This window comes from Ambystoma mexicanum, chromosome 1p (genome assembly GCF_040938575.1).
Source record: "Ambystoma mexicanum isolate Mex_15411 chromosome 1p, UKY_AmexF1_1, whole genome shotgun sequence".
Taxonomy (NCBI): Eukaryota; Metazoa; Chordata; class Amphibia; order Caudata; family Ambystomatidae; genus Ambystoma; species Ambystoma mexicanum.
Window position 1 is genome coordinate 335,441,861 of NC_090921.1, and position 27,616 is coordinate 335,469,476.

Sequence of the window (27,616 nt, forward strand, 5' to 3'; positions counted from 1 at the left end):
AGAGGGTAAGCCGTTCCTGAGATTTTAGGTCCTGGGTTGCCTGCATTTTTGTTTGAGGTATATAAGCAATTGCTTTATGGTACATAATAGGTTCTGTTTGGTTTTTGGAAAGAGGTTTAGAGCCCATAGCATACTATGCCCAATAGATGATGCACAGCATCTTGAATGTAATTCTCGATCAATGGTGAGCCAATACTTGGCGGGAGTAGCTGGATTTGTTTTACCTATGGAACATTCTCATGGCCTTTTTAAAATGAATTTTGGAAAAAAATGATTAAGTAGTTTTAATGGTGAACTCACATATTTTTTTGCAATGTGAAGAACGACATTTGTTTCTAACAGTCAAAAGGGAAGTAACACCCCTTCAAAAGGAGTACCTCTGGTGCAAGTAGCTTTGCAAATGCCTTCAGATTACTTATTACTGACTAAGGAAAACATTGGATGATGTCATTTTTTATTTCTTTTGTTTTAATACATTTTTATTGAGATTATTCAAATATAAGCAACATGAAAAAACAAGCAGCAGTATAACATTCACAAAAATTCCATAGAAATAGGATCATGAAACCGAGCTTACAGTACCCTATATAAAATGTTACCATAGTAATATACTTTAAATAAACCAATATAGAATAAACCACTGATACATATGAGAAAACGGAAATGAATAAAACAAATCTAAAATCAAATTAAGCAAGTTTTATATATATAAATGACAGTAGGATCTACTGCAATAGAAATTAAATAATGATCACAAAGACCGGGGGAGATGAAAACAAACCAGACAAAACATGTCTGAGTAAGTAGATGCAACGGACCACATCTAGATAAGCCTTAAATATCATAATAGTTGTAATTCAGTTGTCCCAGAAAATCATATGCCATGCGTAGATAAATTATGGAAATCTAGGCAGTTGGTCAAATGGACCCACTTGGATTCATGTTTCGCTAATAAGTTCAGACTCTTGGTCATACAATGTGAAAGTCTAGGAACATAACAAATGTTGTTCCACCAGCATTTAGCAGATGCATTTTGAAATTTTCATTTGCAGAAAGGAGTTTAATGGCAATAGAGAGGAAATGATTGTAGAGAAAGCCTGGTCCATCCCCACCAACGGTGTCCACAGCAATGCTGCCCAACAGGATGGTTGTAAAGGATAAGGGTATGTTCATTTTAAAAATAACTGTAACCAAACATCCTGCCAAAACTTACGCATAGGAGCATTCATAAAACATGTTTAAAGAAGCCCACAGTGTTCTTGCATGAACAATTCCCATCAAATCTCGCGTTACCCCGATGTATTTTCATTGGCATAATAAATGCTCTATGTAAGAAGAAAGAGAAATGTTTGCCGATGATCTTGAAAAATGGAAGAGGAAACCCTGAAGGGCCCTGCATTGCACCCTATTGGTTTTGAGAAATTACCAAATTGGGGCAATCCTGTGTTTTTCTAGGCTGAGTCAAGTACGGGTATCAATATTATCAGTGTACGAGAACCAGATATGCACTTTTTTCAATAACACTGCACAGTGATTGCATTTGAAGTCTGGGAAACGGGCCCCATGGCAATCCTCTCATTTTTCTTCGGGCCCCATAGAAAATGTATCGGAATGGAGTTGATGAACTTGAATAAGGAGGCTAGAAGAGAAGTGGAAGCATTTAAAATAATAAACAATAGGTGATAACATAAATTTAATAGTCTTCAAATGTCTCCACCAGGACAGGCATAAGGGGGACCAGGCTGACATCAAGTCATTAAGCCGACCAAGCAGCGTATCATGTTCATTTATTTTAATTGTACTGCTAACCGATGAGGTAAATTGTAATTATAAATATTTGAAAGATTTATTACGCCATTTAAGGGCAAGGGGATCTATTTTTATTGTTTAAGACGAAAGAATTAAGGGGCAGAACCGCAGATTCCTCTTAAGCTTGTATCTAGACATTGGCGAGAAAGATCCAATTTACTCAGTAAGGAAGGTGGATTTTAGGGTTCTTTAAAAGTAGAAGTACAACATTGGCATAAGCTGCAATTTTAGTCTCCTGTTTGCCACTTTTGAATCTGGGAGTAGGTATATAATGTCTAATCTGTTATGATGGAGCAACAAGAGACCGGACATTTGTTCTGGCGGAAAGAGGGAAACGTCTTGTTTCCCTGAAGTGTTAAGGACAAGTCTATTTGCATTGACTTACGTAATAGCCCTGCAGTTAAGGGGTTAAGTGAGAAAAAACTGAGGATTGACCATTGATGAATACGTTCGGGGGTCAGAATAGAGAAGTTTGACAAGGGAGATAAAGCCTTTACCTCAGCCGTGCCACTGCAACCTCGCCCTCGTCCTGCTCAGCATCTAATGAGATTGGCGCAAAACCATCTGGCTTTTTTGTCATTCTTTATAAAATGAATAGCATCCAATATTGATCTAGCATTAGACGTAATAAACCCTACTTGATTTGATTAATTTGGGAAGGAAGGTTTCAATTTTATTTGAGAGAGCTTTGACATTACCTTACATTCAACATTAATGAGGGAAATGGGTCTATCATTTTTTGCCAGAAAAGCATCTTTCTGAGATTTATGAAAACTAATTAACAAAGCTTCAGCAAAGGAACCTGATGGAAAAACCTCTATTAGAAAAACAAGCAAAGAGTGCTTCAAGATTGAATTTTAAGAAATTGGAGAAGTGATTAAAAAAAATTTCAATGGACAAACAGTCTGGACCAGAGGCCTTCCCCTTCTGTAGGTCTTTTATGGCCCAAGCAATCTCATCTCTAGTGATCTTATCATCTAATACCTTAAGGTCAAGTTTTGGGTAAGAGGTTTTGTTGATACGATCAAAGAGATGTAAGTTTGGATGATGGCCAAGCAGATTCAGCTGTATAGAGGTGATTGTAAAAAAAAAAAAAATGAACACTTTATTGTATCTAACAGTAGCACCAGTATCCTCTTAAATGTGAGCGCTGGAGGATCTGTCTTTTTAGCGTTAATATAGGACCCTAGAGCACTACTAGTTTTCTTAGTGGTTTGGTCAATTTTTGATTTTATATTTCAGAGTTCACCAAATACTTGTTCAGTTAGCCTTTTATTAATTTGGAAGCACAAAGATAATGCTAGTGAGCTGCTTGAACAAGTCATCCAGATCCTTTTTTTGTTTTCTCTTTTTGCTCACAGCAATAACATGGCCTCTTAAAGCTGCTTTAAAAGCATCCCAATTGACTGCAGATGTATCTTCATCCAAATTCTTTATTTATTTTTTTTAAATGCTGCTGTTGAAAGGTGAGAGACTGCCCAAACAGTTTATCTTGTAGCAGGGAATTATAGACTCTCTATTTGGGGGCATTTATTTAATATCTAAAATTTTAAGAGGTGACAACTGAGGCATGATCTGATATAATATTAGCTATTTTTGAGTCAATTATATCCCCAGCAAGGGGCCTAGAAACACGCATAATCCAAACGAGATAACGTATCATGAGGTAGAGGTTGACATGTGAATTCAAATTCATTAAGATGAGGGCACCACCAGCTGTCCACCAAAACCTTTGTTTGCAAACATTGCATAAACGATTAGATCGAGAGGTTTTAAAGACAAATGTAGACACCTTTGTGGATAGGAGATCTAAAACATTATTCAAATTGCTGAGAACTTTAAAATTTGTGAGGTTAGATTGAAGAATTACCTGTTTGACAGTATCCCAAAACACTGGGTCTGGGTTAGTTGGTCCATATCGGGCGTATTTGTAAAGTGCACGTTCACCCCCGAAGAGGCATCTTGGCACTAATAACAGATGTTTATTGTTGCCCATCTTAATGGTACTCATTTTATCGTCCTCAAAAGGATGAAGGACCGAGTGGACCTGCCGGGATTCGAACCTGTGACCATGAGGTCAAACACAGGCCCCTGTAGTGGATGCATTAGTCCACTGAGCCACAGACCCGGTATTCAATTATAGTCATAATAGAGACAGTCTTCAATCCCAATTCTAATTTCACCCAAACCCATCTCCCTTCCACATCAGAATCTTTATGCATAATTGTAAAAGGTAGGTTCTTGTTTATAAGGATTGCAACTACATTTTTCTTCCTGTCAGCAGGACTCGCTATAACTGTGCGGACCCAAAATGTTTTAAGTTTCAAAGACTTGGGCAGGGAAAGGTGGGTTTCTTGAATGCAAGCAATTGATGGGTTGAATTTCTTCAAATGGGAAATTATCTTATGACTTCCCACTTTCTAGCCAGTTGACTGGAGCATCTCACTGAGCAAAGAGGAACAATATGAAGATGCAAGAGATTCCCCTGTGGCTGGTAACTCTCTGCAACTGTAAGACTGGGTTTTGACAGTTTTTCCTGCTGCCCTGTTAAGTGCCTTCTGCTGCTTCAAAAATTCAAAATACCCTATGATGTTCATACTCTTAAATCTGTTTCTGTTCAGTAGCAGCCTAGCTCATTCCACTGGTTTTGATTTAGGCAGTTTCCATACGTTGCAGTTTCACAACCGATGTGCAGCAAGATCTGGCATTTTCAAATTCATGAAAGCTATCTCACCGTCTTATATGTACCGAACTCCACTCTAATTGCGGATCCAATATGCAACAAGACTGCCTTCTAGGAACCCTTAATGTTTTAGTAGGAGGAATTGGACATCTCTCCTGCAGGAGCTTCACCACTGAAGTCCTAAGAATCAACTGGAAACTCCATTTGCAAGAGGGGACTGATTCTTCAGCACTACATTATTTTAGCGACTCTTAGCATGCATGCCAATATAACCTTGTAATCGGGAGATGGTAGCCCTGTTCTTTATTTTTCTTTGTGTTCTGTAACTACTAGTCTCAGATTTATAGTGGGGGAAATTATGACGAAGTCCCAGAAAGCAAAGAAAAATAACAAAAATAGCATCTCCTGAATGAAACCGGATACAATGGCATTCTGTATATTGGCATTTGAGCAGGAGGGCGTGGATTAGATCCTTTGGGCCGCCCATATGCTGTGTAAGGTGGGAATCTGGTGGGGCGTTGCCGCCGACCTCGTCCGTCGCCCGAGTTCCCAGTGCCACCAGGACATTACAAGTTCCTGTGGCCTGGGATGTCAGGTGGCTAAGTCCCTATTCCCGTGGAGTCACATAGGACTCCATGTGAATGGGAACACGGAAGCACTGCCACCATTCCTAACGTGCGGGTGCTTCTGTGGAAACCATGCCTGCAGGGCCCGGTGCTCCGGCAGGTCCGGGAGCACCGGCCTCTGCAGGTATTCTCGTAGTCTGTAGCAACGTACCGGCACCCTTTCCGGACCACCAGACACCCTTATTTCTGGACTGCCAGACTTGGAATGAGAGCCAATGAGTTTGTAGGATAACTTGTACGGTGTGGCACTGTGAACTGAAGTGCCCCATGGGAAGTTTCATAACTAAAAAAGGAAGGAAGCAAGGGAAGGCAGGCTACCAAGTGTCTTGAGTGTCAGACGCAGTACAACAATCAATGCATTTTATTCTAACTGTGGTAGGAAGTTTAGTTAAAAAGTGTGTCGCCATATATCTTACCAGCATTTGCGCTCAGCTGGCTAATGGAACAGAGGTGTCCAACATACCTCAAGGTCTCGGAAGACAATATCTGGATTGTGTGGGCTGGGTAGGCAGTGACTGTACACCTTGCATTTCTTCCATCTAATCCCATATCATTTTTGAAGTAGAAACATAGTTTAAAAAAGAATCTTCTGTTTAACCTCAAGCGAACGTAGGGCTCTGCAACCTGGGGATTTGTGGACGATTTTGCATAGCCAGAGTACAGCCCCAGCAGTTGTATTTTGAGCAACTTGTTTTCCTATAGAGTAGGTGGGGCAGCCAGCATAGTAGTCAAGCGGAGAGTTCACAAGTGCTCAAACAACCAGAGTTCTACCCTGCCTAGCAATTGGGGACGTAGGGGGTTGTTTTTCAGATGTTTGAGTTGGAAGAAGCCGTTTTTAACTTTGTATTCTGATTGGAGATGACTGGACATGTCCGTTCCTCATCCTCAAGTTACACACCAGAAGTGTGGCTATAGCGATGTTTGAGACGAAAAATGAATGTAGAAAAACTGAGGGATTTGGGCATAGGGATTCTGGGGGAGCCCAATAGCCTAATTTTTGCTTTTCCCGGCCTTATTTAGTGCCAATTATTTTGGCCCGCTTGAAAACCTGTGAGGAAATGAATAAGCTAGTTGAACTGTAATTTCTTTCTGATCTAGGGATGTCCTCTGATGGCTATTTCGAGCTCAGTGGTCAAGAAAGTGAGAGTTACGTTTGACTGTGAGATCCCCTTTGAATCCTCAGATACCACAGAGTGGTTTAGCATTCTCAATGCTGGGACCAATATTCAAGTTATTAAAGATCCCACTAGACCTGCAGGGTGAGTTACTTAGCTTACATACACAACCTAAGAGAAATGCACTTGGGTGACTGACGATATTTACCAGTGCTTTCTGTTCAATGGTGCATGTCACAATATGCACACTTCATCTTTGGTGCATTGCTGCCACCCAAGCACAGACATGCACAGTGAGTGTCGTTTGCCATTTCTGCAAAGTTTCCAGTAAATGTCATATATGTCTCAAATATCCCAATACTCTCCAGCAACGTCAAGTAGCATGCAATTGGGTAGTACTCGCCCTTCATAAAATCTCCTCTCCGATGTGTGGGCTAGTAGATTTTGCAGGAACTGCAAAGATTATAGAAATAACGTAATATTAGATAGTCCGACCCGGCTCTACCTTCAGCTGCTGTTTGGTAGCTAGAACTGTTGGGACCCAGCTCTGGAAACAGGAACACACCAATTTGGGTGTGGGGAAAAATCTGGTCCAAAAATGTAATGCTATTCTTGGCCTTGAGCCGGTACCCTCTAGAATCGGGGATAACAATACCCTAGTTTGCTGCATAACGGGTTATTGATAATACCACAAGGACTTGATGTGCCTGTTTACATATATCCGTAACCAGTTTCAAAATGTGCGATTTGTAACTACGCTGAGGAGTGGTTGTGTAGGACATGAATTCCGGAACGGCTTGCTTTCCAAACCCAGTTTGCCAATTCAGCAAAATGAAAGGGAGGTGATCCTGTGCCGATTACAGCTCAACCCCTTCTGACTGAAACCTTGTTCTTTTGTCCCAGTTGCCATGTTGGGCAGGTTTTTACTGAAGCCGCTTCCACCTAATCTACAGACCACCTCACAAGGGTGGTAACTTCCTTGCTGATGTAACTGAATATATTGGCCGCTTGAAAGACTGAAGCTGTAGAAAGTAAGTCAATCTCCCGGAGACTCGAGCAACAAAAAACACCAGACTATCTGTCCCTGGCAAAATCACTGGACGTACCCGATTGCATACTAGCCTAACCACATATTGAGATTAATATGCTAGGCCTCCGCTGACCTTCCTCCCCACCCTAAGTTGCGCAGACCCAATTGTGCTCCACTGGACAGATCATGCAGCCACCCCATTCTCCTTAACACACTCCCTAACAGCCCACAAAGGTCCACAAAAACTTTGTGACACCTCTCCTTCAAATCTTTCCAGATATGGCGATGGGTAACGGTTTTTCAAACTTCCCCCACCTATGCGACCATCACCTCGCGGCTAGAAACCTTTTGCCCGATCTCAATGGAGTTGGCAGGTACTTTTGCTCCGGAATAATGGGTCCATGCCACACATGCCTGCTGGTGTACCTAAAAGCTCTTTATAAACAATTGGTCTATTAGGCCTTCAAACCAGGGACCTTCTATCCTGCAATGCCTTGTGTTCCAAACAGCTGACCCTTTTATCCTAAGCCAATGCTACTTATTCCACCCTCACAATTATGAGCAATGCCCTTTTCGCAACAGTCCAGCATTGCTCGAACCCCACACCAGTCCCAGAGGCGACAGTATCTTGGGATAAGTGGGACTATCAATACCTTCTTTATCAACAAAATCGATAACATCAGGCTCTCATTGGAGCCTCAAATCCTCTCGGTTGCCCCTCGCACATTCACCCCAATGACCTTTCAACCATGGAATGAATTCTTTCTGAGGCCCTCTAATACACGCTTGTATCCTTCAAACAACATATTGCACAGATGACCTCCTTCTGCCCATCATCCTTAAAGATAAACTTTCACTGGCTGCTCTTTATAGGGTAGTCAGTGCCTCAGCGAGGGTACATTACCAAACACCCATAAAACTAGGTTTATACGCCCACTGCTGAAAACATCCGCCCCCACCCAGAAGACCTGGCAAATATGTTGGATCATGAGCCTTCAGTTTATCGGCAAATTCATAGGGTAGGTTGTTGCGAAACTACCAAAAATCAAGCAACTTTGCGTGCTCCGATTATGAATCCAGATTGCCATAGGCTCTGCCCCACATGCAGCACTGTATCCGCCCCATGTGGGTTGTTGACTCCATTCAGATTGATGAAGGCGATTTTATGCCTGCTAATCCTCCTGGACCTTTATGCTGTGTTCAACACTGGACCGGTACACACTACTCATCCTCCTTGCACACAGGATGAGGTTCTCTGGCACTGTGCTGAAATGTTTCACATCCTACCTATCTGCCGGACATCAGGCTGGCCAGATGGGCTCCCTCGTGGCTGAATACCCCTGGGGGGGGGGGCTATTCCCTCCCATGTCGCCTTTGCCCTCTATATGGAACCACTGGGCTCACTCTTTGACAATCCCAATATCGCAGTGCACCAGTATGCACATGATATACAATTGTGCCTAAAGATCAAGGGTCAACAAGAGTGTTTTTTCACATTCCTTCATGCTTTGCAACCATTGAAACGTGGATCACAAGTGCCTACTTAACTTTTAATCTCACCAACACCGAATTTGTACATCTATGCTACCCCTCCAACTCGTTCAAAGGTGGCTGGACGAAATGTGCTTGGAGTGTTTCAAACCTAACCTCACCCACTCAGCAAATTCATTGGGCTTAATTGTGGATAACAATCGATCTTCCTGCAACACATCGTAAAAGAGCCTCAAGCTACTTGGTTATAGATCTCCACTCTGCAAGATCAAGCAGTGACTCACACACCAGGGCTTCAGAACGGTGGTGCAGGCCCTAGTGTTTTCCATATTGAGCGGAGGTAATGCCCTCATTGTAGGCCTCTCAGCTGGGCACCTGGTGCCCCCTCAAAGTAGCCCATCACATCTCTGGCTCTAGGAAATGTGATCAGATCATCCCCATTGTGTGCTATTTACACTCGCTGTCCATCAAAGCTAGAGTCGGGTTGAAAACCATGTCCCTCACCTACAAGGCAACCACCACTGTTATGCTAGCCCACTTGCCAGCCAAACTAAAATGGTCCTCTCACAGTAAGACCGATTAGAAACTAGACTGGCATGAATGAAGGTACACTTGCGCCCCATCCCCTTTCCTCCATACTGTATGGGCGTGTCTCGCGAGGGATGGGAGACAGAAACTTCTTCCCCTTTAAATTTAGAGGCGTGCTGGGGCATGGCCCTGGGAGCATGCGCTCGCCTGACTCCGCCCACCGGCGTCACTCCTCGGTCCCCTTTTCCGCATTGACGGTAACAGGCCGATTTCACCACCGCTCCTGGTTTTGGCTTCGGCCAGGGAATACCACATGCTCTTCCCCGAATCTTGTCTTTTTTCTTTTTCTTCTAGATACTTTGTCCTCCGACACCATGTTCCTCCCCGGCTCATGTCGACTTCGACGGGCTTCAGCAGTGTCCCCACATCAGACCCCCACGCCCTTTGCCTCCGCTGCTTTGGCCCCTGCCACAGCTGGGAAGGTTGCTCAGCGTGCGACTCCTTGTCACCTCTAGCACTGAAGAACAGGCTAGCTAGATGGAGAGAGCTCTTCCAGAGGTCACCTCCTAAGGACCTAAAGGACTTTGTCAAACTTCATTCGAGGCCTAAGGTAAGGCCTCTGTTCATCATCGCACCCGCAAGGGCGACTTCTTTCTGAAGAAGCGCCCGACCGGGAGTGGCCTGTCAGGCTCTAATACCAGCACACGTACCAAGGTTAGTCCAGCTGAAGGCCTTATGGACGTGGGGTCTCCAGATCCTCCCGGTATCGGTGCAGAAGGACTGCAAGGTTCTTGTCCTGGGGTTACTCCTGAGTGGCAACGCCCTAGTACCTGCATCATGTCAGAGGGGCGCATTTACGCAGCACTACCGGCAGTTCTGCTGAGGGCTCTACGCCTTCCAGGCCTCGGCCTGAAGTGCGGGATAAGCCTTGCAATCCAACATCCTGGACGGGGCTGGTTTCAGCGAGCCAGGCACCACAACTTCGGCACATGGCACGCAGCTCCACAAAATGGCCACCGTGCCAGACAAAATGGCCGCTCGTCCGATGCCTCCTCTAGCACAGCTGGTCGAGGAACGAGTCACAAATTGGGACTGTGGTCAACCAGGTGCATAGCCTACAGCGTATCCATCAGCAGCGCAGGGCAGGTTCCCCCTGCATCCCAGACAGTGCTCCCTAGCCCCGGCAACCCATGGCCACTACAATATCTCCTGCCACCTCCTCAGCCTCAGATGACCGGTTCTTCGAAAGGTTTCTGGTGCCGATGTGAACTCCCCAGATGGGATATATCCTTTGCGATGCTATCAGGGACATGCTCCCTCCGCTCACCCCACTGGTACCATAAGCCATTCCTCCAATGGCTCCGGTGCCTCAGGCCCCAGTGCTTCCTGCGCTTCCTTTGCCGGCTCCGGCCCCAGTGCCACTGGCAGTGCAGGTGGTTCCACAGGAACCTGCACTGCCATCAATATCTTTCAATATCTGCTCTTGCAGAAACCTACAGAGCCATTGTGTCCCAGAGCTTTAGCCCTCTTGCTGCCTATCCCGAGGGAGTCAATGGAGCCCTCTACTGGATGGGAATAGTCTGACATGCACATTGCTTTTTCGGAGCCATTGGTACACCTATTGGTCCGTGGGGTCCTGTTACTCTTGATCCACGCCATATTGAGGAACTTTGGCTGCCCTTTGCACATATGGGCCAGTCTCCCTTCATTGGGAGCACAAAGATCCACTGTTCTTGGACTAGGCCGCTGCCTACACTTAAAGGTGCTATCCCATTTTGGAAGCACTTAGGGACTTTTACGTACTCTGCCCATTTACCAAATAAATGCTTATAGCAGCAACTCTTTATTTGCCCCTTCTGTTTGTGTATTTTTTGGTAGTATATTGCTAAACCGTTTTAATTTCTTTGACTGAATGCCCCATGCCCCTTCAAGAGGTGAGGAGCGAAGTGTGAGGACTGTATAGTTACACCACATAAAAACAATAAAACCACATAGGACACCACATAGGAACAATGAAAGTGTTTTCTGCTTGTTAAATTTTGTTATCCATAAACGTTCAGCAAATTTAGTCTGCAAGTGATATAGCCACATCTGTCAATGGTGCCAAAATTAGCTATTACATTTTCCACCCCCAAATTTTTACTGGAGAAAAACATTATTACATTGTGATTTCCATTGTGTCAAAACATTTGTCACACATTTAACCCTTATCCTGAAGTTGCACACACTTGAGGAAAATTGGATTTACCAAATTCGAGCGTTAATATTGGTTTTTAATGTAGAGTGGGAGTGGTGGGGCAAAGCAAAATACATTTTGTTGAAACTCGGCCCATAACCCCCAGTAAAACAAGAGGTGATGGTGGCTGGAAGTCCCACATTACTGGATGGATGTGTGAAAGTTTTCACCTAACTTCCTAAGTGGGGAACTGGCACCGTAAGAATGATTTTGGATGATTGTCACAAAACAATCCAGCGGCATGTTAAAATCCTGTTGGAAAACCACCCTGTTCAAGATAAAAACAAACATCAGGGTCCTATTTGGCCAATTTTTGTTTGTGGGCGTGCAGATAATAGTACAGTGGAACCAAATTGGCTGGTCGGAAAAGCAACCAATTTTTCCAAACTACATTGTCTGCAGATTTTTTTGGGTGTCTTGTGAACCCTGTGCTGCAAACATTTAGTGATGGGGTAGATTGCAGCTGCTCCCTATAAGGGAGGGGTCATGGGGACCCTGGCGGTTTGAATCTGGCAAAATAAAAGTAGGGCTGTTAACTAGCATGCTTCTCACTCACCCTGCCAAGGGTAGAGGGGGGACCCCAGTTGGTCTGAATGGTGCTCGGAACCGGAGCACCCAGCTCATACCTGCCAATGGGGCTAGTGGTAGCCTGCATACCCGCCATGCCCTACAGGGGAGGAGGTACTGTCTGGCAAAGCGGTTATGGGGCATTACTAGCACTAAATAATTTTTGAAATGGAGTTGAGAAAACGTTGTTAAAAGGATGTCATGCTTCATAAAACAACCTTAGCGCCCTCGCCATGTACGGTTCACGACGCCACATATGTCAACACAAATGATGTGAATGTACCTACAGGACATTAAGAATAAACTGTTTAAGGAAAGAGTATTTCTCTTTTCAAAGATCTCAACAAACTCTGTAGGGGCTTCCTTTGGCAGGGGGGCAGGCACAGGGTGGCATTGGAGACTCTCCAAAGACCGTACGAGAGGGGCGGCCTTAAGATCCCCAACTTTGAGCTGTGCGTCCTCGCCAGCCAGCTGAGACATGTCACACATTGGATGGCGGACGAAAGCACGACAGACACTCGCCTCCTTCAGCCGGCCCTTCGCTGGTTGTTACTCAGACATACTGTGGGCCGGGGAGGATTCTACGAGTCACTGCCCTTACCTCGCCAAGCTCGGGATCTGGCTTTGGAAAAGGGCCTGCAAACTGGTTGGGTCGGACGACCCGTTCTCCCCACAGATCCCCATCGCTGCACTCATGGTCAATCACTCTTGGGGGCATGTCGAAACACGTACACAATGGGAGCTCCTCAGGGTGGCCATGCTGGGGGACTTGATTCAAGAACAGGAAATACTAACTTTTTCGGAACTCTGTGAGACCACGGGCCTCCCGGCAGGAGAGTTCCTGTTGCACAGGGTGGTTGTACAGGCCTTGTGCAGAAGATGGCCGGTCGCAGCTGACCTGACTGAGGAGAACGAACGCATCGAAATGATATTGAACTCCGCTGAGGGGGGCCACGAAACCTCACAAATCTACGAAGCCCTGTTGTGGGGTACGACCAGGGGAGACCTCAAATGTAGGAGTAGGTGGGAAACTGAACTGGGCCTCGTTTTTGAAGACAAAGATTGGGGTGACATAACCCACTATCATAAGGTCTCCAGGAACGCCCGCTTACAGCTCATTCAACTGTATATCACCAATAGAGCGTGCCTCACACCGGAAGCCATATCGAGATTCACGGGAGCTGGAACCCAGTCATGCCCCAAATGCAGTGAACCCAGAGCGGGAATGACTCGCATGTTCTGGGGCTGCCCAGTAATCAGGGAGTTCTGGTCACAAGTGAAGGACAGAGTGGCTGGCGAAGGCATCGTAGTTGAGGTGGACGAGCCTATGGCCTGCATCCTTGGCAAATACAGGCGAAACGGGAAGAACAAACCCCGATCCAAGCTCACTGACCTTATATACATTACAGGCAAAAGACGTATTGCCATGGGGTGGAAAAGCCCCAGAGGCCCACATATGCCCCTATGGTGGGGTGACCTCACGAAGTGAAGTGGATCATAGCTGAAACCGCGGCATGGGAAACGGCTATTCATGTGCAAAGACTGGATTCCAGCGAGGAACTACACCGCTGGGTGGCCCTGACGGTGCCCTTGCTCCACCCTGAGGTGGATGATGCAGAGTGGAGAGAGTTGCCCGGATACGGGCACGAACTAGAGAGGAACAATGAACTAACCGTGGTCTTGGGGGGGGGGGGAAAGAGGGTGGGGGGGGTTGGGTTGTTTTCTTGATATGCTTAACCAATCGCCAATGATGCTTTTCTGTACTCTGTTTATTTCTTAAATTTAAATAACAAAGTTCTCTTTAAGATGTAGTTTGCCATGTTTAGCAATATCGGCGATCGTGAGCTTGGCATGGCGGGGGCAGAGGTATGGCAATTTTATGAACTTTAACTTATGCTGCGTCCAAAACGGATGGATTGCAGGTGTGCAGCTTAGCTGTGGAAAGCAGACACCAGTGTATCAATCTGAAAATAAAATGGCGCTTGCTCCCATTGCCTATGCTGTGTATGGCGCAATGCGTTTGGTTTTCAAAATATAAACGCCTCTATCTCGGCAGACTTTCATTGCTTCCCTGTCTTTCGTGACGATGTTTTTTGGGGGGGCGGGGAGGTTTCCGGCCACACTCCTACTTTTCTGCATTGGATGAGAATTGGGCATCTGCTTTGCCGATACGAAGGCTCCTTGCTCTCTAGAAGCAAAACGCAAATCCCCCTGCTCGAGCCAAGCCACAGTGTGAATGGAATAAATGTGGTGTATGTATACATGGCATTTGGCCAGCAGAAAGCTCACATCTAAGACCTCTGCCAAAAGACGGACGCCTCGCCACAGAAAAGCATTTTTTCCAAGCACTGTTTTGCAGGTTTCAGATCATCTTGCATTGCCCGTGGACATCCTTCTGGCAACCCCTTTCAAGGAAATTAAGCTTTTGTTGATGGGGCACTTGGCACTACTTGCCGTGGTGGTTAGCTGAAGGACGGCTCGGTGCAGTGGGATCATCGGCCTTCTTTGTTTACTTCTAAGTGGCCATGCACATATAGTCCATGTCTCTCACCCCTCTCCCCCCCCCCCCCCAAAGTTCTTGATAGCCACCTGCATGACCTTGTATGGAAGAAACCTGTACCTGGAAACAGTGTTTTCGCTCTAGCATTATGGCAGAGCTGTTATGAAACGGACCCAACCGTTTTTGTGCTCCTCTAACTGGCACTCTAGATAGCATTTTGGAGTGGCAATATTTAACTCCCTATTTTGGGTGTAAAAAAGATTTTTGGGAGTTAATAAGTCCCATTTCCAATAGGAGCATTTTATTTAAAAATATATAGTAAAATATGTACTAACTGTAAAACACATTTTTTGTAATAAAGGTTTGTATTTTATTGGGACATGTTTTTTTACAAAATATGTTAAAACAATATGTAAAGATTAAAATTGAAACAACTGTTCAGTAGATTATTAGTGTCTCAAAATAGAGGAAGGAAGGTGAGTTTTCAAACGGGAACGGAAGATGTGAAGACATGGAGATGGGTGAATGCCAAGGGGCAACGCATTCCATAGCTTGGGGGAGGGGCAATCGGATAAAAATAACAAACCCCTAAACCAAAGCTACTTGGTATAGATGCTGCGGGGTTCAACATTTCTACTGGCTGGGATACCTACTGCCTCTACCCAAGGAGAGCCTGGTAAGCTTAAACCCAACAGTTGCCAGGCGCTACTTGCTTCCCAAGCCAACAAACATTCAACGTCACATTAACTTAGTGTTTGTACATAAAGATGAATTGGGACACATCTAGGGCACATTTCGAAATAATGGATTATACATAAGGGTCAAAATGTTATCGTGAATTTCATGTGGAAGTTCTATTTAGAGGTGCTGTATATTCGTTCCTGGTTCCCCAGCAGTATCGCCTGCCTGCTCGATTTAGCTCCTGCTAATCTTAATTTAGAACCCCGTGTTGTGACATAATGGAGCGAGAAGCCGGATTAGATGAGGGTAGCAAGCAAGGGAGGGGCCAGTCCGTTGTAACACTTAACGACTGTGCAAAGAAAATAAAAACAAAGACTAGAGCCATACAGAAAGAGGGGAGCTATGAAGGGATTTGAAAATGGATAAGGGTGGCGCTAGCAAGCATACATGCCAACCCTGCCGATTTATGCAGGACACTCCCGTTTTTTTAATTAAAAATATTGACTGTTTTTAACTCCCACCTAAAATGATTCCTCCAATGCAATCCTATGGGAAAAATTATTTCTCCCGATTTTTGATGTGAAATCTCCCTCCGAGGTGCTCCAGAATGTTGGCATGCATTGGTGAGAAAAGACTATAGTGGAATTGTAGACTGAGTGAAGATTTACCAAGCAAAAAATCAAGTCAAGAAAAGATGGTAGTCGTGATGAGAAGTTTAGTGGCATGGCAAGACGGAAGGGGGCGGATCGAAAAAATGTTATACAGATGAAACAGTAAGTATGAGCTGTGGAAGAGATGTGAGAGCAGAAAGAGTGAGGAGTCGGGGAACATCGAAATTGGGAAGATGGAATGAGAAGGGGGCATGGAAGGAGAAAGGGGAGGAGATGATGATGGGAATGTAAAGGACCTCAGTTTTCGAGGGATAAAAGTGTAAGATGCGAGACAACATCCAGGATTATACAGCAAATGCAATCAGAGATGGAGGAATTAAGGGAGTCGGAGAAGTACGTAAAGGGAATGAAAATCTGGTGTCATATGCGTAGATGTGAGAGGATGGACTAAAAGATTGATTGAGTGGGAAGAGAGGTATAATATAGATGGGGAAGAACAATGGACTGATTACGGAACCTTGGTGTATGCCACAGAGAAGTTTTACCTGCCCAGGAAACGGAATAGGAGTAGTCCGCAAAACTAGTGAAACCAGTGAACAATAGTCAAACTCCCAGAGTAGTGAGTGCCATGACCAGGTTGGGTGTGATTGACTGTGTCAAAAGCCACAGAAAGGTCCAGAAAAATAAATGTAGAGGAAGATTTACTGTGCCATGAGGAGAGAAGAAAATTGGTAAAATGTTAATGGATATTTGTACCGCGCACTATCACCACCTGAGTGGTCCACTGGCGCTCTGGCGGCTCTGAAAAGGGAAGGGGGGCTGGGGTGAGTTAGTGGGAGTAAGCTGGAAAAGTGCAAGATAGCAATGATGTGCTGTTGGCAGCCTTAGCCCGGTAGGTCCGTTGGCTGGGCTTGGGGTGTTTTACGGTCAGTAGTCGTGTGCTGTTGTGCGAGTCTGTGTGATTTGTTTTGTTGTTGCAGTTTAGTGAAGTTTGTGCTGATTGTTGTGTTGTAGGCTTGTGGTTGTGTTTGGTTAGAGTTTGAGTGGTGTATGCAGAAGGTGAAATTGTTAGTAGATTGGTTAATTGGCATTGCTGTCCTTGCAATTCTGTCTAGGTATGATGCTTGCTATCATTTACTATTTCATCTGAGTGTGGCACTTGCTAATCTTCAATATCTCATCTAGATGTGAGGCAGGCTAGTGATCACGATTGCATCGAAGTGTGGCGCATGTTAACATTCACATTTCTATCTAGATGTGTGACGCAGGCTAAGGTTAAGCATTCCATCTAAGTGTGGCACATGCTAATATTCACATTTCTATCTAGGTGTGACACAGGCCAGTCTTCACAGTTCTCTCTAGGAGTGGCACTAGTTAACATTGGATAGTAAATTAGTGTGTAATGCAAGTTATCATTTACAGTCCAGCCATGAACAGATTTAGGCTGGTGGTCACAGTTCTCTCCAAGTATGCATGGTGTAAGTCTATGGCAGTCTAGGTTATCGAAAGGTGAAGTAGAGAGGCAGGGGCTTTCTGGAGTAGAGTAATTACTCTGCACCCCACCCCTGCCACACTTAGTTTTTGTTGGTGTCTGTTGACTGCTGGCTTCCCCTGCGGACACCGACAGACACATCTTGGAGCCGCCAATGCAGGAGCCGCCCTTTGCCTCGGGCCATTAGCGGCAGGGGCTGCCGGGCAGAGGGTTGCCCGGCTCAAGTCCAGAATAAGGAGAGGTGGACCAATGGGAGCCGGGGAGGGTGAGTTAGGCGGGACTGGAGGGGAATTTGGGCCAGAGCATCGCGGACCTTGCTGGCTGCCATGGGTGAAATAATGCTAAAAATAATCTACATGGGCAGCGGAGGCACAGTGCTTACCTGGGGAAATGGTGGAAATGGTCCAGGAAGCGCGGTTGCAGAGAGAGTAGGCCCTCGGGCACAACACGTGCAATTAGCCACTGGGAGCAGGGGGGAGGGCGAGAGAGGCTGGACTGGGGGGGGTGAGTTGGGCCGGAGCATCGCAGACCTTGCAGGCTGCCATGGGTGAAAATGATGCTAAAAATAAGCTGCATGGGCAGCGGAGGCAGCGCTAACCTGGGGCCATGGTGGAAATGGAGAATAGCAGTTTCCGTAGAATGGTCAGTATGATAGGGTTTCTTTGCGTATTCATGCACATTCAAAAGTGCATTTTTATCTCTTCAGGAAGCAATGATAGAATTTCTTCCTGTGGCTCTGTGTACTAATAGTTTAAACCTAACTATATGGAACTGTGTGGGTGAAACCAGGGGGTCAGACTCTAGTGTGTATGTTTCCTATATTTGTTGGTAGTATTTGTATTCCTTTGTTTTATTTTTTTTGTGTATTTGCGTAATTTTAGGGTGTATATGTGGCTGATACACCTTGTGTCTGTAGGAATGCATCATCCTGCTATTAGCACCTCTCGATGCTGAGTGATGAGGAAATCCTCTGTTGGTGTGAGAACTGCTGTCATCGAGACCGAACACCCCTTGATAGGTCTTGCATGATGCCAGGGTTTCCATGCTCTTACACCCTGCCCACGTCTTACTTTCAACGAGTAGTGGTCAGGGCCAGGAAGCTGAGACCTGGTAATAATATACCAAAGCCATTGTGGACGGAGACTGTCAGAAAAGAACATAACCTGGCACCATAAGTTTGGCGACCCAAATCTGTGTTCTGCCACTGACCTGGGACCAGTTGTTGCCAAGGCTACCTTGTGTGGTAGCCAAAAGCCATGTTTCAGCATTTGAACCGAAACAGATTCCTCTGGCGAAGTGTGTACACATTTAATCGTTTGTCTGGAATATCTTTGACTGTACTCAGTTGGAAATGCAAACCTGCTTAGATACCCCAACTTCTCGATCTGATTTTAGCACATTTTCATGGTCTTCTAGGGTTCAAGGGGATTTGCAGCCGAACAAATTCAGCATCCCGGAAACTTTCAAATGTTGAAAGTGCAAAACTGTTTTCCCTGGCTGGGTCCTCTTTGAACACAGCCGCCTCATTTTACAAACTGGAGCTTGTCTTTGTTTGCCGAAGTCCTGAGGGGGTCTTGTGACTATTCCTTGTCCCTCTTTGTTTGTGGGGTAGCAGAGTGGCCATCTTGGGCCGCATGCTACCTGTATTCCAGCATTGAGGGTTGTAGTCTTCCTGAAATTCCTTCTTGCTGGCATATGCAGATGCCAGTCTTCCTCTGTGTATATGAACCCTTGGAGTGCCTCCCTGTGCTTGAAAGGATGATCAGCCAACGACTAAACCCCCCTCTATTATAATAATGCTTGATCTGTGACCTCACTCACTGCCTCCTTGGAAGAATAAAAACATATCTTCTTACCCACTGACCTGCTCTACTGCTAGAACACTGAACCTGCTCACCTGGAAGCCCTGTGGCCTGAGGAAGGACCAAAGATCTCCACCAGCATCCATTGATGCTGCTCAGAATGTGAAGCTCTGCCTCTCCAGAAGACCTGAAGGACCAGATTGTGGCAACCCCCCCTACCCACCTTGATATGGTAGAAACCAATGGATTACAGTGCCTGCATCTCCCTAAATCTCTTGAGTGTGTCTGCGTCACTCAACATACAAGTGAGAACCCTTCTCTGCCAGAACTCTGAAGACTCTCTTCTCCATCTGCAGCTGAGTTGCTTCATCCCAGGCTGGCCCCTCAACGGGGTGGCTCCATAATCAAATGTTCAATAATCTTTGTTCCCTATGATTTTGCCAAGCAGAGCCCTGTCCCAAAAGCCACATCCTTTGCCTGAGGACTACTGAGGTACTCTGCATTGCAACACCTTCACCTTTGCTATCTTCTGACTCTGACCCTTGACCTGGGATTTACCAAATCACCAATTGCTTTTCTCTAGGGTCTTGGGGTCTCCCGCAGTGGTGTCCTCACTGGAAACGACTGTTTGCCAACATGCACAGTGACTGCCTCTGGAAACTGCAAAACTACCTGCTGCAGAATTGCCCTTTGAGCTCATGTTGGACTTCGTCTCTCTTGTGCCGCTGGCGAATCGTTTATCCAGTTGTATCTTCACCTCTGGTCCCCGCCTCATAACCAAGGGTCTTCTGTGGCCTTAACTTCACCGTAACTCCCGAAATTGCTCATTTGTAAAAGATTTCGCAAAAAGGCAGCTTTTTTGTGAAAGCCCACCCAAGTCCAAACAGTTGGTTGCTCTTGGCCACCCAAACCTTTTTCTGGCCTTGTTAGGAAAACTATTTTTGAAACTATTTATTTCTACTTGCCTATTACAATGTTGCGTTGCACTTACTTTATGGTGTTTTTACTTAACTTCAACTGTATTGTTTTAGTCCCTGGTTTATAAAAATATGTATTTTTATAAGTGCGTGGATGCTCTCTCATTTGGTATTGGTGAAAAGTGTACTGTAAATGTTGACCACGCTGCTCACCCTCTGAGAGTTGGGCCTGTCCACATTACAGATTTTGTAGTTCTCCTCAACATCTCCTGCTCCTGCAAATGCATCTTCCGCTGTGCAAAAGCAGCTTTGTCACTCTGTTTGTATGATGCAGAGTACAAGCCAACCAGGTATGTCTATCCCTAGTAAATATTTACCCAATAATTCTTTTGGTAGGTTTGGTTGAAATTGTGCTTGGTCGGTGCTGCTTTTCACCATTTCAGCAGAGAGGTCCTGGGTTGTGGTAGTGACCACCTCTTGGTCGTTAATTCAGTGTCAACTCCCCACTCCGCATATGTTTAGGTTTTCTTGTATACTTACTGATTCACCGCAGGCGTTTTTGCTTATTTCATCCACAGGCAGGCTAGGCTTTTCCTCATTGAACTGATTGCTGAGACATCAGACCTTTTTCCGGCTGTGGCTTTCAAGTGCTGTAGAGCTATTGATGCTATATATTGCATCGCTGGAGAAGCAGGCAGTACTAGCGAGGTGTTGTGCTATGCTGGGCTGCATATTTAATTGTGCACACTCATCCCAACCTAGATTCACCAGTATGGATTTGAGGCACCCCTTTCAGTGGGCTTTTTCTTGCAGCTCATTAGCTGTTTGCGAGACTGGTAAAGTAGCACACTAACAATTGTCTGCACTCCGGAGGACTGGGTGCTTAGACGAGCACTAGAGGAGCTCCACCTAAAATACATTTTGGTGCACTTAAATGCAGAATTGCATTTATAAAATAACCATTTAAAATATAATACGTGACTTGAGCAGGTGTCAAATCATCTGGTTTATAGTGTGTGTATATGTATATGTGTGTATATATATATATATATATATATATATATATATATATATATATATATATATATATATATATATATATATATATATATAATATGTCTAAGAGATATGCTTTAAAGCCGCTGGTAGAGGACTAACCATAAATTAGCTGTAACAGAAATAAGTATAGGGAATTATTTCTATTTACTAAGAATTGTGCTAAGTATTAAACCACTGCAGTTCCTTCTCTTTGAATGCACAGGTAGACTTATGTGTTATGTGGAAGGGCAGGGGGTTTTAACATTCTCCAGCATGGGGTCTGGCATGGATTCACATGTTCATGAATATTCCCCGTCGTCAGGCTGGGAATCCTCGGTATAGAAACAAATCAGTATCAGTTTCGTTTCTGATCTGTCTTTCTGAGTAGTAACCAATCACTGGTCTCTGGGTCATTCTGCCCCCAGCCAATGACTGCCCTCTCCCTAAGCCCCGCCTCCGGCAGCCATCCTCAGATTTTTACCGCACATTCAAGTGTTGGGAGCCCTCGTGCTGTAGCTCTCGAGCTTTTGCTGCATTTTCGCGCCTTTACGGGAGATTTTTCTCATTTTTCAGTTAAATAGAGCCTCAAGCTCCACCGTTTCTACATCCGATCAAAGGGGATCCGTTTTGGAGTTTTCTACGCCCCACCAGGGTGAAGATTTCGTCGAGTTACGCTTTTGGAGGATTCCAGAAGTTCCGAGGCCTACCCCGGACATGGCCCAGGAGAAAGGAAGCTTGCCGCCCGGGAAGCTGTTCAGGACCTGCCCTGGATGCCAGCTTCAGAATGTTTTCAAGGAGGACGAGCATTCGTTATGCCTCTACTGTCTCCATGAGGACAAGACGCACAAGGAGAAGGACTGTGCGTTTTGTGGGAACATGTCAGAGCGGACCATGAAGGATCGCCACCTCCGTCTCGCCAACTGGCTGGAAGGGAAGAGCCCGTCAGGCGAGAAGAAAAAGAAGTCCGAGCTGTCTTCTAAGTCCTGTGTGGGTGCCCCGGCGACGGGGGCCCAACAAAAGGCTAAGCACCGCGAGTCCACGGGCACCGGGAGCGCCGAACGGTCGGGCTCCTTGGCTGCCAGGCAGGGCGCATCCTCCCCGGCGCCATCAACCACGAGCCAACGCTCTGGCTCGGGTAAGAGGAAGTCCGGAGCCTCTCCAGAAGCTTCGCCGGGTTCTCGGTCGATCTCGAAGATTCCGGCAGAGGGGGAGCGAGGCTCGGACCCTCCCCCCAAGGTGAAGGCCCCAGGCATCCAGAAGGTGACGGTGGCCTTAATTCACCCTGCTAAGACCTCGATTGAGGATGTCGCCACGGCCCTGGCTCAGCCTGTGGAGGCTACACCAGTGGAGGCGCCCTCAGGACCCAGAGTCTCCCTGCCACCGCGGAGGGAGTCGTCTTTCAGGCCCATTGAGAAGACCCCCATGAAGTCCTCGTTGGAAAAGGTGGGGGAGGGGCTGGTGGCCATCGTGGATACGGACACGACCTCTGAAGAAGAGCTCATCGAAGTCGTGGAAGAGGCCCATCGGGAGGGATCCTGACGAGGGTGACGACAAGAGCGACGGTGTTGCCGACAAGGCTCCTCAAGAGCTCTCGCGCCCGTCGTTTCCGGCGCCGCAGGACACCTCGGCGGCCATTTTGTCAGCGATGCTCGGAGATAAGGACAAGGTTGCCCCCTCCCCCGACGGAGGTACCTGAGCCAGACCCGACGGGGCAGCCGGAGCCAGGACCTTCGGAGAGTCCACCGCATAAGAGGACGACGCATCCTACGCCACCTCTCCCACCTCTGCGGCCTGCTCTGACTTCCCCCCCGGTCTACTACCCACGGGTATGATACAGGCACGGACACGGCTACGACAGGTACAGATGAGCGACGACGGGACGTGTCCCCCGTCACCCCCTACTCGGGCATCCCCACTCGACAAGATTGGATCCTTTCATGCCATGATTTCCAGGGCATCCGAGCTTTTCGAGCTCTGCCCAGAAGAAAAGAAGAAGGGTTGCTATACCAACGGCGCGAGGCTAAAAGGAAGACGGTCCTCGCCGTATCGCTTCTTGATGACCTCTGGGATGAGGGGCTCGCCCTCCTCAAGAACCCTGCCACGGCGCCGGCAAAGAGGGACCGGTACGAGAAGAAGTACCGGGTCCCTGACGCTGCCCCCTTGTGCCTTCGGGCACAACCTACCCCGGATTCGGTCGTCTCGGCGGCGGCAAAGAAGAAAGCTGGGGGGGGCATCTGCCTCGACATCAACTTCCCCGCCGGACGGCGAGGGCAGGAAGTTGGACACGATGGGACGACGGATCATCTCATCCGCAGCGACGACTATCAAGGCGGCCAACGCCCTGGCTATCGTAGCCCGCTACGACAGGGAGTTGTGGTTCAAAATCGCCCCTCTGTTAGACTTCCTTCCGGACGCCAAAAGGGCTGAGGCCCTTGAAATCCTACAGGAGGGGGAGATTGCTTTGGACCACGCCATCACGGTGGCAACGGACATCGCCGACACCGGTTTCCGTCAGTTGGGCAACGGTGTTTGCTTGAGACGACGAGGATGGCTCAAGGCCACGGATTTCCGCCAGGACGTACAAACCAAGGTTTTGGACATGCCCTTCGACGGGAACAACCTGTTTGGGAAGGCGATTGATGAGTCCCTTCAGGAAATCAAGACAGACACAGACTGCCCGTGCACTGGGAGTGCTCCAACAACGACGGCCGTCCTTTTGGAGCTCCGGAGGCAGACAAGGTGCCTCCAAGGGATCCGGCAGTGGCTCCTCCACTTACCGCCAAGCGGCAAGATCTTCGTCCCAGGAAGCCTACAGGGGACGCGGCAAGTCAGGTGGTGCCCGTCGTCGTCGACAAGGAGGTCAAGGAGACAAGGCGGCCTCCAAACAAGATTGAACCGACCGTGGGGTCGGGCCCCCGCCGAAGCAGCCCAGTGGGAGGCTGGCTGGAGGTTCGTCAGCGTGCGGGAGTCCATCTCCACCGACCGTTGGGTGCTGGACGCCCTGGCCCAAGGGCACGCCCTCGAGTTTCAGAAGAAGTGCCCTCGCGTTCCACCCGTGGCCAGGAAGGAAAATCACGTCCCTCAACTACTGTTGGAAGTAAGGGCGAGGCTCAAGAAGGGTGCCATCGAGCTCGTCCCAAAGAGGCTTCGGAGTTTACTCAAGGTACTTCCTCGTAAAAAAGAAGACAGGAGGATGGCGCCCCATCCTGGACCTACGACGACTGAACAAGTACATCAAGGCACAGAAGTTCTGTATGGTCACCCTCCAGCATGTGCTGGGACAGCTGGAGGAGGGCGATTTCCTGTCGTCGTTGGACTTGGAGGATGCGTACTTCCACATCCCCATTCTAAAAAGACACCGAAAGTTCCTCAGGTTCGTGGTCCAAGGGCGGCACTACCAGTTCAAGACCCTCCCGTTCGGATTGAAGTCGGCACCCAGGGTGTTCACCAAGTACCTCGCACCGGTGGCGGCGCTGCTGCGCCTACAGGGGATCCACGTCTACCCCTACCTGAACGACTGGCTCATCCGGGCAAGGACAAGGGAGCTCGCCGTGGAGCACACTGCGAAGACCGTCCAGCTGCTCACAGACCTGGGATTCTCCATGAACTTTCCAAAATCCCACCTGGTTCCGTCGCAAGTCGGCCTGTTTCTGGGAGCCAAGCTCGACACAGTGGCGCGGCTGGCCTCGCCGTCGGAGGAAAGGGGAAAGGACCAGGACCATTCTGGGCAAGGTGCAGCATCTGCTGGCCACGGACATGGCCAGGGTAAGATCTATCAAGTCCCTCCTCGGGATGATGTCCTCCTGCATTTATCTGGTGCGCCTTTGCAGGCTTCGGATGAGACCCTTACAGGAGTTCCTTGACGCCCTCTGGATCCAGTCGACGGGCAGCTTCGAGGACAGGATCCCTCTCAACGAGACGTTCCGTCAGGCGATCCGGTGGTGGAGTACCCGCGCCCATCTGTAGGCGGGCACGGACTTTCAGACCCCAGCTCACCAGGTGACGACAGACGCCTCCCTGGAAGGTTGGGGAGCACACTCCGGAGATCTTCACGCGAGAGGCCTTTGGCTCCCGGAGAAGTCTCTCCACATCAACATCTTGGAGCTCCGCGTGGTGTTCTGGGCCCTCGGGTCCTTTCTTCCGTCCCTCAAGGGCAAGGTGGTGAGGATCTTCACCGACAAAACCACCACGATGTTCTACATCCGGAAGCAGGGCGGAACCAGGTCCTCGGCCCTATTCAAGGAAGCCCAGGATCTGTGGCATTGGGCCGTCGCCCCAGGGATGTTTCTGGTGCCTCTTCATCTGGCAGGAATAAAAAACACGATCGCAGTCTCACTCAGCAGGGAGCTGCGCTCGTGCCACGAGTGGGAACTACGCCAGGATCAAGTGGATCGACTCATCCGACTATGGGGCGAACCCCAAATCGATCTCTTCGCGACGGCGACGAATTCCAAGTGCCTGAGGTTCGCCAGCAGGTTCCGCCAGCCGAGGAGCATGGGCGATGCTTTCTCGTTCCCCTGGGACGGCCTATTTCTTTATGCGTTCCCTCCGCTGCCGCTGCTGCTCCGGCTCATCAACCAGCTCAAGAGGTCCCGGTGCAGGTTGATCCTCGTCGCACCGGCATGGCCGAGGCAGATCTGGTTCCCGGACCTTCTGGACTTGTCAACGTCCCCACCAGTGTAGCTGCCGACGGACGCAGACCTTCTCTCCAGAGAAGGAGGCGCCATTCTTCACCACAACCCGGAGTCGCTGAACTTGCAGGCCTGGCTCCTGCAGCACTAGAGTTTGGAGGGTACGACATCCCGGCCGACTGCAGAGAGGTTCTTGCAAAGGCCTAGGCGTCCTCAACTCTCAAGTGCTACGGACATAAATGGAAGAGGTTCTCTGTCTGGTGCCGTGCACAGAAGATTACCCCTCTGCGGATTACGGCCCCTCAAGTACTGCCGTACCTACTGTCGCTGGACTGGCTCACGCCTCCATCAAAATACATCTGGCTGCAATCTCCCGATATACCAGGACGACGGGACGGGTGTCCTTGTGGTCTCATCGCCTGGTGAAAGAATTCATGAAAGGACTATTCCGATCATTCCCGCCGGTGAAGGCTCCTGCCCCGGCGTGGGAGCTTAATGTGGTGCTGACCAAGCTCATGGGGGCCCCATTCGAGCCTATGCATTTGGTGCCTTTGAAGTTCCTGTCGTGGAAGACAGCTTTCCTCGTGGCCATCACCTCTGCACAACGAGTGGGAGAGATCCAGGCCCTATCTTGCAAGCCTCCATACTTGACTTTTGACTTTTCATGGCACGAGGGTGGTGCTGAGGACACACCCATCCTTTATGCCCAAGGTGCCGTCGGACTTCCACCTCAACGAGCCCTTGGTGTTGCCAGTTTTCTTCCCGTCGCCTTCGTCGCCGGCTGAGAGGACTTTGCACCCGCTGGATGTAGCTAGAGCGCTGAAGTTCTACGTGGACCGCACGAAGAGTTTTCGGAAGACGTCACAACTGTTTGTGAACTTTGGGACTGTGAATCAAGGGAAGGCTCTCTCGAAGACTTCCATTTCCAGATCGCTCTCCGGCTGCATCATGCACTGTCACCGGTTGGCAAACCGACAGCTGCCCGGCCGTCCGAGAGCCCATTCGACCAGAGCGATCGCTGCTACCACAGCATTCCTGTCTGGTGTGCCCCTGCTGGACATCTGCAGGACTGCGACGTGGAGGACGACGCACACCTTCACAAGATTCTACTTCGTTGATCGGGACTCCAGGGAGGAGTCCAGGGTCGGCCAAGCAGTGCTGCGCAACCTGTTCGCCTAAGGTGAGCCTGGTGAGGAGGTAAGAGTTGCTTAATGTTGAGTTGTTGTATCGCTTAATGTATCGCTTAATGTTGAGCCTGTTGCCACCTCCCGTGGTTGTGCATGTGGTGGTACAGGTAAGTAACTTGTTCCTTGTGTTACTGGGGAATAGTAGATCTCCAACCCAAAAACAGATTCGGGCTGTAACCTACACACCGGCACATTTGAAAGCTGTTGGTGTATAAATAGATTGCTAGCTGCACACGAATATAGATTGAAAGTAGTATACCAATGTTTACTAAAAGTTGCACACACATGTTTTATTGAAAACTGCACTTACGTATTCTGAGAAGACAGCACACGTGTTCAGAGTGCAGTGCAAGAATCAGTGAGAATATTACTTTTATCATTTAAACCCGTATAACCTAAATTAAGCTAGTCATTGTCTACTTTAAATGACCAGCACATAGCCTATACGTTCACTACCTCACACTTGTACAGGGAAGTCAAATTGTACTTGAGAAGTTTTTTTTTTTTCAAGTAACTTTCTCTGATACCATACTTGTTTTTGATACTGGAGAAATATTTTAAACAAGCTTGCCTCATGTTGAAATGTTATGATTAAAGTCAATTGTGCTGTCTAGATAGAAGCTGTAGAAATGTAATGTCTAGTACCTTTGAGAGTAATATACATTTGAGTGA

The 27,616-nt window shown here is 47.6% G+C and overlaps 1 protein-coding gene across 3 annotated transcripts in view; it reads left to right on the top strand.

Moving 5' to 3' along the window:
- The window catches only part of LOC138569820 (transducin-like enhancer protein 1), a 654,895-nt gene that overhangs the window by 177,517 nt on the left and 449,762 nt on the right, over positions 1 to 27,616 (top strand). The window lies entirely within an intron of this gene.